The sequence below is a fragment of the Pelodiscus sinensis genome, chromosome 1 (assembly GCF_049634645.1).
Source record: "Pelodiscus sinensis isolate JC-2024 chromosome 1, ASM4963464v1, whole genome shotgun sequence".
NCBI classification, from domain to species: domain Eukaryota; kingdom Metazoa; phylum Chordata; order Testudines; family Trionychidae; genus Pelodiscus; species Pelodiscus sinensis.
In genome coordinates, this window is record NC_134711.1 from 134918583 (window position 1) to 134930229 (window position 11647).

Sequence of the window (11647 nt, forward strand, 5' to 3'; positions counted from 1 at the left end):
GGGAGGGTAACAAAAATGATTAGGGGGCTGGAGCACATGACTTGAGAGGCTGAGGAATTGGACTTATTTAGTCTACAGAAGAGAATAGTGAGGGGGGATGTGATAGCAACTTCTGTAGGGGGGTTTCCAAGAGGATGGAGAGAGGCTGTTCACAGTAGTGATGGATGACAACAAGGAGCAATGGTCTCAAGTTGCAGTGTGGGAGGTCTAGGAGGTTTTTAAGTCTTGGCTTACAAAGCCCTGGCTGGGATGGTTTAGTTGGGGTTGGTCCTGCTTTTAGTAGGGGGTTAGACTCAGTGATCTCCTGAGGTCTCTTCCAACCCTGTGACTCTATGGCTACATCTACACTGTAGCAATTTTGTGGAAGAGGAAATGCAAATGAAGCGCTCGTTAGCATTTCTCACACTCTCATTTGCATAGTCTCTTCCAATCCATTTTGCGGACGAGGTTTTTGCGGAAAAAACCGCAGTGTAGACAGGGCCATTTTTCACAGAAGGAGGTATACAGGATCTTGCACAAAAGGGTTTTTTCCTCCATCTACACTGCGTTTTTTCCCACAAAAACCTCTTCTGCATCATGGATCAGAAGAGACTATGCAAATGAGAGCATGAGAAATGCTAATGAGGACTTCATTTGCATTTCTCTTCCTCAAAAATGCTACAGTGTAGACATAGCCTATGAATGGTGTCCCCAGCCTTTGTTTGTCAGAGGCTTGGAATGGGTGACATTGGAATGGGGGATGGATCACGTGAGGATTATCTGTTCTGTTCATTCCCTCTGGGCACCTGGCATTGGCCACTGTCAGCAGACAGGATACTGGGCTAGATGGACAGTTAGTCTGACCCCGCATGGCTGATCTTATATTCATATATCTTCTTTATGTGACTAATCCATACAATTCCACAAACAGGCCTCTTGACAGGTCTGAGCAGTCAATCGTCCCTCTAGAAAGGATGAGCATGCCATCTGCTACAGTTGGACCCAGGGGAATCTTCTCTTCTTTCAATCTCCTATTGTCTGGGTTTCGGTGGATCATTTTCTCTAATACACATTTACTAAGTGCAGAGACCCTAACTTTCAGCTTTTCCCTGTGGGTATCCCTCCAGCTGCCTTTTCCATGCATGTGGGACTGGTGCAAGCTTCACAATTTATTTGCTTCCAAGGCACTATCCAGTCCTTTCCCCATTGTATCAGCACAGGAGTTTCCTCCCATTGGTCTTTGAGAGGATGAGGCAGAATAAACTGAAGTTCTGGAACTGTCACTACCTGAAGGCTCTGGGTCTGGAACCTGCAGTGCAATATCTCAGCGCTGAAGAATCCTCTCTTCTCTTCCTTTTCTAAGCTAGGGTAACCAGCTGAGATCAGTCTCATTATTATTACTAAAAACTATTTCCAGACAGCCGGTCAAAAAACTAGGTTAATGTACTGGAAGGTACTTGAGCATGCAAACACCAGAATTCAGGCCCCATTGGGGAATCATTGCAGCTGTTATTATTCATGCATTTGTATTTCAGAAGCACTAAGGGGCCCCAAATGCTGTAAACGCTCATGGGGACAGTTCCTTGCCCTACAGAGACTACAATCTAAACAGGCAAGATGAAGGAAGGAATGCTATCACCATTTTACAGATAGGCAATTGAGGCCCAGAGAAATTAAATGATTTACCCATGTTCCATCACCTCCCTGGGCCTGAGCCAGACCACAAGCAGCCAGAGAATTCCCCTGCCATTGGCACACTATTGACACTCCATTGGCTCATCCCAGACGTGGGAGGCATGAAGTCCAGATCAGAGAACTGATCATAGAGCTCTTCCTGCTGTACCTCCTGGACCAACCTTCCTCGCTGTGTATAAACTCTTCCCAGAAATAAGTATGAACTTCCATGACACATGAATAAATACACTGAAAGGCATTCAAGCTGTTTGATCCATTCCTTAGGCCAACAGCTACAAGAATCCCAACACTACATTTGGGGCACACATAATCATTTGCGTGTGCAACAATCTGAAAAGGAGGCCAAATTGAATTTCCATTAAAAATATAGCCCTTTATGCCTAAATTTAGGGTACACTTACTATAATGTTGCCTACAGGTTAGAGCAGAACACCGGGTTTATTCTCTGTGCCACTGATTCATTGAGTTTCCTTAGGCAAGTTATTGAATCTCCCTGATAGAATTTCATTGTGACATCATGTTTCAGCCAATTTCCCACTCAGCATATGAAGGAAAATACAACTACAAGTCTGGCTGAAACAGAGAACCAACAATAACTAGTGACCTCAATAATGATTAAATTTATCTTCAGAGCACTGATTGGCTAATAAACCCACAGCTGTGGATGTATGAAAATTCTCCCAATAATCCTCCAAGGTTCTTATGTCTCTCTCTGGCATGTTACACATGCGCCAATTGAAGCTCTTTCTGGGGTGTCACATTCTTAGTCGCAGATGCTAGACGGGAACAATCTCCCCCAAAATAATTCCTCCAGCAGAGGTTTTTGAACTTGATTTAAAAATGGACAGTGATGGAGCCTACATCACAATCATTAATCAGTGAGCATAAATAAATTCTTTGGTGAGACTCCATCTCTGTTCCCTTACAAAGTCCCAAGAGCAACACACACACATGTGCCAGCCCCCATCTCCAATCATCCCATCACCCCAAACCAGCACCAAATACCAACCATGAGATCAGCCACATGACTCAATAGAACAGCCACCAGCCCCACAACCAAATAGTCTCAAATACCTGCCCTGGACCAGCTCTGTCACCCAAACACATTCCCCTTCCCCTTTCCAGACCCACTCTGCCCTTCTCCTCCCTGGCTGACTCCAGACAATGCCAATGCCCAGCAGGTACTTCCAGCACCTTTCCTGCAGATGTTGGACAGCAGCTGCTGGATCCTGAGTCCAACATCCAGTCTGTCCCACAGTGGCCCTATGCCCACCTCAGCTCCTTCCCCTCAATAGAATTTCTTTCCCTGGGTTTTGCGTTTTTTGGGGGCGGGGGGAGAGAAGGGGGTGTTGTTCGGTATTTTTGTTGAAACCATCTGGCAACCCTACGTTTAGCACAGGGGTGGGAAAAAGGGCCTCAGCAGGCCAGATATGGCTGCCAAGGGGGTGGATCCAGCCCACAGAGGCTCTGCTGCACCCCCACCTCCAGGCCAATTAGGGTCTAGGTGCGGGGAAGCACCCAAAGCCTTATCTGCTCTGCCCCTACCCTGCAAGCAGCGCGTGGCACTTCAAAGCACCATGCGCTACTCGCAGGGCGGGGACCTAGTGGAGAAGGCTTTGTGCGTTCCCGCCCTCATGCTCTAATTGGCTTGGGTGCAAAGCCTCTTCCCGCCCTGCCAGGATCATGTGGCACGTTGAACTGCCATGCGCTGCTCCCAGGGTGGTGGGGAGAGCAGAGGAGGCTTCACATGCTCCCCTGCCCTCAGGCCAATCAGGGCCTGGAGACGGGGGAGCTGCGTGAATCTTCCTTCACCCTGCCCTGGCCCTACAAGGCGCCTGCAGCATTTCGAAGTGCCTCATGCTCCTTGCGGGTGGGGGAAGAGGCTCCCCCATCCCTGGGCCCTGATTGGCCTGTGGGTGGGGGAGCATGCCAAGCCTCTTCCAGGGCATGGGTGCCTAGTGGGAAGGGAGGGCAAAGGGGCTTTCTCTACCCCTTCCCATTTAGACCCCGCCCCTTCCAGGGTGGCCCAGGGCTACTTCAAAAATGTTTGAAGTGGCCCCTGGGCAAAAATTATTGCCCAGCCCTGCTCTAGCAGGATGAACTGGAAGGCCTCTGAGGCTCTGCTGCCACTGATGGTCACAGCAAAGAAGGAAGCTTCATGACAAGTTTCTACCACCAATATACCACTGCCGTTCCCACTCTGTTCAGGGATTCCTGAAGACTCTGGGTTCCACAGAAGGAGCAGGAGTTGTTGTGACAGACCGGGCCAGGTCTGGGCACCGCTGAGGGAGTCCGCTCAGGGCAAATTGCTCAAAACCAGGGCTACTTACAGCCCTCAACTGGAGACCTTTCCCAAAACAGGTCACAAACCAGTCACACAGAGCACTTCAGCTGCCACTCTGTCCAGCAGGAAGCAACACGAGCAAAACCTCTCAGATATCCCACCTCTCCCTGTGCCACAGTCAGCCCCGAGCCTAACACAGAGGTGAGAGGTTATAGAACCCAATCTCACCTACCCCAAACGGATCTTCCCGGTCCCAAAGAACCAGCCACAGATTCCCGGTCAATTTATGCTTTAGATCTTACCCACAAGATCACGCTGGGCCAGTCCTTAAAATCTAAATCTGAAGGTTTATTAATAAAAGAAAGAAAAGGTGGAGAGTAAGGCTGATAAGGGGAATACGTTACATGCACCAATCTCCAAGTTCTTGATGGAGGCTCTTAGCAGAGACGTTACAAACTGCTAACTTAGAAGTCTTTGTTGTACATCCTATGCCAGTGTTGTCCCCTTACTAAGGTGCCTCTGCTTATTTTCTGGAAAGAACCTGCGTGTGGCAATTTAGACTCACAGACTACAATTCCCATGAGCCCTTGGGAAAAAACAGGAAGGAAGTGACTCTTGTATGGGAGATCTGAGCCTCTCCATGTGCATAGGAAGAGAGGCCTAGCAGTCTGGGTCTCTGCCCTGGGATTTTGGAACAGAAGGGGAGCCAGGCTGCTGTGGAGGAGTTTTATCCAGTCCATGGACTTTTAGAGTGCAGCTACAGACTGGGACTAGATGCCTTTGGAACTGGGATCTAGCAAGCTGCTTCTGATAGGCACAGCTCGAGGCTCTAAGTAATTGGCAGAGTCCGTGGCAAGTAGATTACAAGCCTGCATAGCCGCGCAGCGCAGTCTGCGCATGCGCAGCACGCAGAACCGCACAGCTGGCAAGCCCTGGTAATTAGGCATTTTTGGGGAAGTGCTGCCTGGGACAGAGCTGCTGCCTAGCTTGGACCCTCATATACACTGCCTGCAGAGAATCTCCATTACAGTTGCAGTTCTTCAAGCGCGCCCACGCAAGCAAGAGTCTGGGGCTCTGAGTCCAGGGGTGTGCACACTTTGGGGTGAGATCAATATTGGCAGTGCAAATGCTAGATATATAAGTTCCAATTATTGTTGTGCACTTTGTTAATGTTAATCATTGTTAATCTGTTAAATTCTTTTTATTTAAGTTAAGTAAAGATTGTTTATTTTAATGTAATCTATTAGATGTATATGATTTGTAGTTGTTCTGGAATTAGAGCCAGATTATTGCTGGAATGACTCATAGACTCATAGGCTGTGTCTAGACTGTCAAGTTTTTCCGCAAAAGCAACTGCTTTTGCTCAAAAACATGCCAGCAGTCTACACTGGCCTCTTGATTTTGCGCAAGAGCACTGACTTTGTAATGTACAAAATAGTGCTTTTTGCACAAATACTTTCACGCTCCCGTTCGGGCAAAAGCCCTTTTCCGCGCAAAAGGACCAGTGTAGACAGATAAAAACTGTTTTGCACAAAAAAGCCCCGATGGTGAAAATGGCGATCGGGGCTTTCTTGCACAAAACCGCGTTTAGATTGGCATGGATGCTTTTCCGCAAAAAGTGCTTTTGCGGAAAAGCGTCCGTGCCAATCTAGACGCTCTTTTCCACAAATGCTTTTAATGAAAAAACTTTTCAGTTAAAAGCATTTGTGGAAAATCATGCCAGTCTAGATGTAGCCATAGACTTTAAGGTCAGAAGGGACCATTATGATCATCTAGTCTGACCCCCTGCACAATGCAGGCCACAGAATCTTACCCACCCCCTCCTAGAATAATCCTCTCACCTATATCTCAGATATTGAAGCCTTCAAATAGTTTGAAGACCCCAAGATGCAGAGAATGAGTTTATTCCTGGAGGCTGTCAAGGCACACCAGTAAGAGTGTACAAGGACAGCCAGGTGGAGGCACCACCATTGTACATTCTTTATGAGCAAGGGACTGCAGCAAGGGGGTGGATAGGTTTTCCCCAACCAAACAACATCACCACTGGAGTACTCAAGGATTTCCTTTTATGTGAAGACCATCAGGCACCCAGGCACACCTGTGAGTGTGACCTGCTCCCGAGTAACCCAGAGAGGAAAAAGCAGGTTACACCAGGATGGGTCAGCAATCCTTCCCGGCTCTCTGTCTCTATCAAGGCTGAATCTGGTATCAGTAGTAAGATTGAACACAAGATGGAGACCACCTCATGGCATTTTATATTCATTCTTGATGTCTCCCAAGCTAGAGCAGATCACATGGTCAAGTGACCTGTCTCTGTTCCGCATGCCAGCAGCCATTATGCCCTGGTTGGTTTGCAGGTTTCCAGACGCATTCCTCACATGTGTATTGGGCACTCTGAGAGTCATTGTCCATGCAGCAGTTCTAATTAGCATAGTCATTCATTGGCCATCCTTCCTTACAGCAGGCAGTCCAGGCCATTCCTCTGTCTCGCAGTACAAGCACAGAGTCCATATTCATAAATCCACAAAAAAATATCACACAAGTACATGAGTAGCATATATAGAATCAGTAGGACATAAGCTTTCATTTGACACCTCACATGGCCCCCTTTGTACAGAATTTGGGGCAAACACGCCGTGGACGCAGCAGTGTTCTGTCTGCTCATTATAAAACCCAATAATGTGACACCCTCAACACAAAATTGATGCAGAAAGTGATTCCAGTAATATCACTGAGGGCATCACAGGGCCTCCCCATGTTTTGGCTCTGTATTATTACAGGTTCTAATCCAATATTAGAAACAATAGTACATAACTGGACAAGTGTATGAAAGCTAAGTTCGCCTAAAATAGGCTTCATCACCACAAGGTCTGTCATAGAGAAAACAATATCCTTGCACTGTTTTATAAATCCAAGGTAAAACTTGGTAACAGCCATAGCCAATCGGATCTGCTTTTGCAGCATGATCCCCATGTATGTCATGTGATTTTGCCCAGAGCTAAAGAAAATAGTAAAGTTATCCAGCCCAGCTCTGGCAACTGTCTGAAGTCCAATTAACATTGAGTGAACTAGCCAATTAGCCCGTCATAAGATGGGATTTTTAAGTCTCTCCATGTCGGTCTTCTCTCCTGAGCCTCCGGTCTCTCGCTCTGTCTCTCTCTCTCTCCTCCTCCTATTGCCTTCCCCCTCTCTCTCTCTCAGCTCTCCTCCACTTCCTGGCTCTCTCGCTGTCTCTCTTTCTCTTCTCCTCCCCCTCCTGTCTCTCAGTCGGGGGACTGCGGAGCCCAAATGGCCGTTTGGGCTCCACACTCCCCGTGCTGCATGGGGAGCATGCCCAAATGGTCATTTGCACCACTTGCTCCCATGTGGCGGCCTGGCTGAGCAGCACAGAAGTCAGCCAGGCGCCAAGGCAGGAGGCGAAGGGGGGCAGGCCGGTGATGTTCACGTCCAGGGGGCAGGGCCTGGAGCCACTGTCATGCCGCACGTCACCACCTCGCCCCTCTTCGCCTCCCGCCGTGGCACTTAGCTGACTTCTGTGCCGCTCAGCCGGGCTATCGTGGGGGAGCAAGCGGTGCAAGCGGCCGTTTGGGCCCCACACTCCCCATGCAGCACAGGACACCCAGAGGGAACAGCCAGCATTTCGGCGTTACAGACTCTCAGACACTGGGCTACTATATATATGATGTAGGTATTATCATCTCCCATAGTGTAGGGATCTTGGCCTTTAGCTATGAAAACATAACGGTGGTGTACCTCAGTTTCCCTTTCCACACAGTAGAATCATAGAATCAGAATACTAGGACTGGAAGGGACCTCGAGAGGTCTTCAAGTCCAGTCCCCTGCCCTCATTGCAGGACCAAGTACTGTCTAGACACTCCCTGATAGATATTTATCTAACCTACTCTTAAATATCTCCACAGATGGAGATTCCACAACCTCCCTTGGCAATTTATTCCAGTGTTTAACCACCATGACAGTTAGGAACCTTTTCCTAACGTCCAACCTAAACCTCCCTTGCTGCAGTTTAAGCCTGTTGCTTCTTGTACTAACTTTAGAGGCCAAGATAAACAAGTTTTCTCCCTCCTCCTCATGACACCCTTTTAGATACCTGAAAACTGTTATCTTTTCCCCCTCCCCCGCCAATCTGCTCTTTTCTAAACTAAACAAACCCAGTTCTTTCAGTCTTCTTTCATAAGTCATGTTCTCTAGACCTTTTATCATTCTTGTTGCTCTTCTCTGGACCCTCTCCAATTTCTCCACATCTTTCTTGAAACGCGGTGCCCAGAACTGGACACAGTATGGCTGGAATCTTCTTTGTCCTGTAAGAAGTTCCAAGACCAGTTACAGTCATTAACTGTATAATAACAGTATCACAAGGTCCTTAAACATACAGTGTGTCATTTGATAAAACTCTTGACAGGTTCCATGGTCTTTCCATAAGATCATGCAAATTGTACTTCTTTCCAATTCTTGGTAACAACAGCACATTGGTTACAGAAGTTAACACGAGCAATTGGAACAACTCCATATTAAGTGTACATTGACAACACTTTCTGTCATCAAGCCACATCTTTGGCTCCATACCCTTGTAGTTTTTGGCCCTTCAGGTTTAAACCGCAATTTTCCTTTGCCAAAGCAAATTTTGCCCTTACCCCTTGTCCTGTGTATTCAAAACCTGAAGTCTCTGGTTCAGTAGTCCCCAACCATTTGAAGCTGCCGGGCGCCAGGGGACGTGGCCGGGCACCAAAAGGCAGGGACACTCGGGCACCTGGGGGCGGGGCCGCACATTCACCACAGCCCCATGAGCCAGTGCCTGGGGCCAGCAACCCTTTGTGCCATGTGGCCACGGGCGGGGGCGGGTAGCCGCCCATTCGCAGCAAGTCTAGGGCCAGCGTTCTCCAGAACCACACTCCCAAAGCCGGCACCCCCATAATTGCGTGCCCGGGGGCGGGGAGGCCAATCCGTCGCGCTCCTGGGGCTGGTGCCCCCCATGGCTGCGCGCCTGGGGCTGATGCTCCCCATAGCCACATGCCCGGGGCAGGGCCAGCCCCGAGCACTTGGCGGGCGCAAACAAATGCCCCCGCGGGTGCCATGGTGCCCGTGGGCACCGTGTTGGGGACCACTGCTCTGGTTTAACAAAGACAAAAGGGCTGGGTGGGTGTGTCTTCCCTGCTCACAATCCTTGGAATTTTCATTCTTCCCTCAGTCAGTCAGGTAAGAATAACAAGCAGTAGATTTAGAAATCTCTTGTCCTTCCACCCCCAAACTCTGCTTCCACATGGAATCAGATGTTAAGTTCTCTGATAGATTAAAAGTGTCTAGAGATGGGAGTTTAATGGCCATCTCCTGCATTCTAGAGAGACTAACCACATAGCTGTTCTGCCCTGCATATTTGGCTACATAGTCCTTCACTTGAATCTGAGGCACACGCTGTCCACTCTCAGAATCCACCTGGAAACATTTCTGTCCTAACCACACTGACTTTTCAGCAAGCTGGTCAAATACAGTCACTTGGTTACCAGACTGTTCCAATTCTCTGGCTGTTTCTGTCTCATCTGAAACAATCTTCAGTCCCTCTGAAACCTCTCCAAAACCATCCACACTGGATCTGTCTAAATCCAAGTCAGTGGAGTCACTGTTAACAGAAGAATTCTGTCTATCAGGCACTGAAACAAGTGTCTCACAAAATAAACTGCTCCCTTTTACAGGCAGAGCTTTCTCTTGATCTTCCCCAAACAAGGAACTGCACCTCCTTCAGCCACTGAAAACGGCTTGCTAAAAGCACTGCAAGGGCTCTCTTCCCTATGAGTTTCTTTAAGCAACAGTTCACCTTCCTCTGGCCCTACTGCAGCATTGCTCTGCTGAGCCATAACCAATTCCTGAGATTTGTTTATTCCCTGAATCATCTTTGTCCCACCAGGTGGATTCCTAGACAATCCCCTTTTAGGCAAAAGACAGATTCATGAGATACAAGGTCAGAGACATTTTCCTTCCCTTTGCAACTCTCTGGACTGGCAACTTGAAGGCTCCCTGTCCCAGCACACACAAGAATAGGAACCATTCTCTCTTTCTCAGGTAAAATACAAGCCCCAGAACAGTCTGATCTCTGGGATCCTGGCAAGACACTAACTGGATCTAACCCAGTCACAGCCAGGGGTGGCCCGTGAGCATAGGCAGACTCGGTGGTTGCCTAGGGTGCTGCTGGCCCAGGGCACCTGATGATGATGTCACGGCACGCCATGGTGCCTGATGCTTACGTCACGGCCATTGACAGCTGTGCAGGCTGGGGCGCCAGCTGCCGCAGCTGGCCTCGGGCTGCTCCTGGTCACAGCATCATTCTCCCCAGCAGACACAAACCTAGGGACATCCCCTTTCTAGCCTTTAGCTGTATCCAGAGCCAATCCTGGGACAACAGGCCTGCTCTCAGCCATCACAGGCTGAGGGGCACCTTCCTCAGACAGAGGATTGGAGAGAAATTCTTCCCCACATCCAGACAAACAACTGGAGACAGTCTCTCCTTTGTCCCAGCACCCCTGGCTGATCTCAGGCACACAGCTAGTGACTGAGATAGCTTCTTTCACTGACACACTGCCAACGTTTGTGTTCAGACTCACAAGCATCACCAGCCAACAACCCATCACTCTCCAGAACTTTATCTTGTTCCTCAGTTAGGAATTTACGCTGGCCATCCACTGCAACCTACTCCAGAGAATCATTGTCCTGACCCCTGGAGATTCCCTGCCCTGCTTCTGATTCTAGTCTCACCTCTGAGGTATCAGACAGAAACCTCACTCACAGGCTCACTGCCCCCTGCACAGACACATGGCTATCTGCCTCAGGCAAACATTGAGTAGGGAAGTGGGTTCTGGCACAGCCTAGAGGATTGAGCAGTCATGTGTGGAAAGCAAGGTGTTGGGTTCAAGGCTTGCTGTTGCCCCTGCTACTACCACCCAACTAGAGGGACAGGCCACCCTGGTGAAAGGCAGGATGAGGGGACACTTGAAGGTAAGGAGGTGGGTTCTGGCATGGAATAGAGCATTTGCCTGCAGGATGGTGGGTTTAAGTCTCCCCTTGGTTTACAGTAGGACTGACTAGCCACAGACAACTGCCAGAGGCACACATACAGATCTCATAGCTGCTTTGGGGTTGTGTTAAGACATCAGCCTGTTTAAACACATCTGCTATGTCATAATCTACCCACATGATTACATATTGAGCACCCAGGAGGATACAGTCTCTTCAGTTCTTCTTTTTTCTTAAGCTAAAGTTCAAGTTTGGCAGACCTCTCTTTGACTTGTCTGATTCTTCAGTCTGACTCTGCCATTGTCACAAGAGGGCACTGCTGTTGCACAGGGTGAAAGAAGGACTCCTGACCATTTATTATAGCTGGCTCACAGAACAAGAGACCCACAGTAGACAAACTATACCCATCATAAGTTTTATTACCAGCAATTCAGGAGTAATTCAAGATTATCTATCTATCTATCTATCTATCTATCTATCTATCTATCTATCTATCTATCTATCTATCTATCTATCTATAGGTAGTAAGCAATTAAAAAAGCATTTAAAGCAGGTTAAAAGTAATGCTTAAATGGAATAATTAACAGTCTAATTCTTAACTCAAGTTAGCAGCCTAATTCTTAACCCAACTGTAGCACACACACTCACAAACGCACTCACAATTAC

The 11647-nt window shown here is 48.3% G+C and overlaps 1 protein-coding gene across 4 annotated transcripts in view; it reads left to right on the forward strand.

Annotated features, from left to right (window-relative positions):
* The window catches only part of LOC102463105 (scavenger receptor cysteine-rich type 1 protein M130-like), a 111931-nt gene that overhangs the window by 46776 nt on the left and 53508 nt on the right, over nucleotides 1-11647 (forward strand). The window contains exon 1 of one of the 4 annotated variants that reach the window (XM_075902567.1): nucleotides 10809-10963. The exons of the other annotated variants lie outside the window; for them this stretch is intronic. The gene's annotated coding sequence lies outside the window, so the exon portion shown is untranslated. Of the gene's footprint in view, nucleotides 1-10808; nucleotides 10964-11647 lie in introns of those variants that run through there. 4 annotated transcript variants of the gene reach the window in all.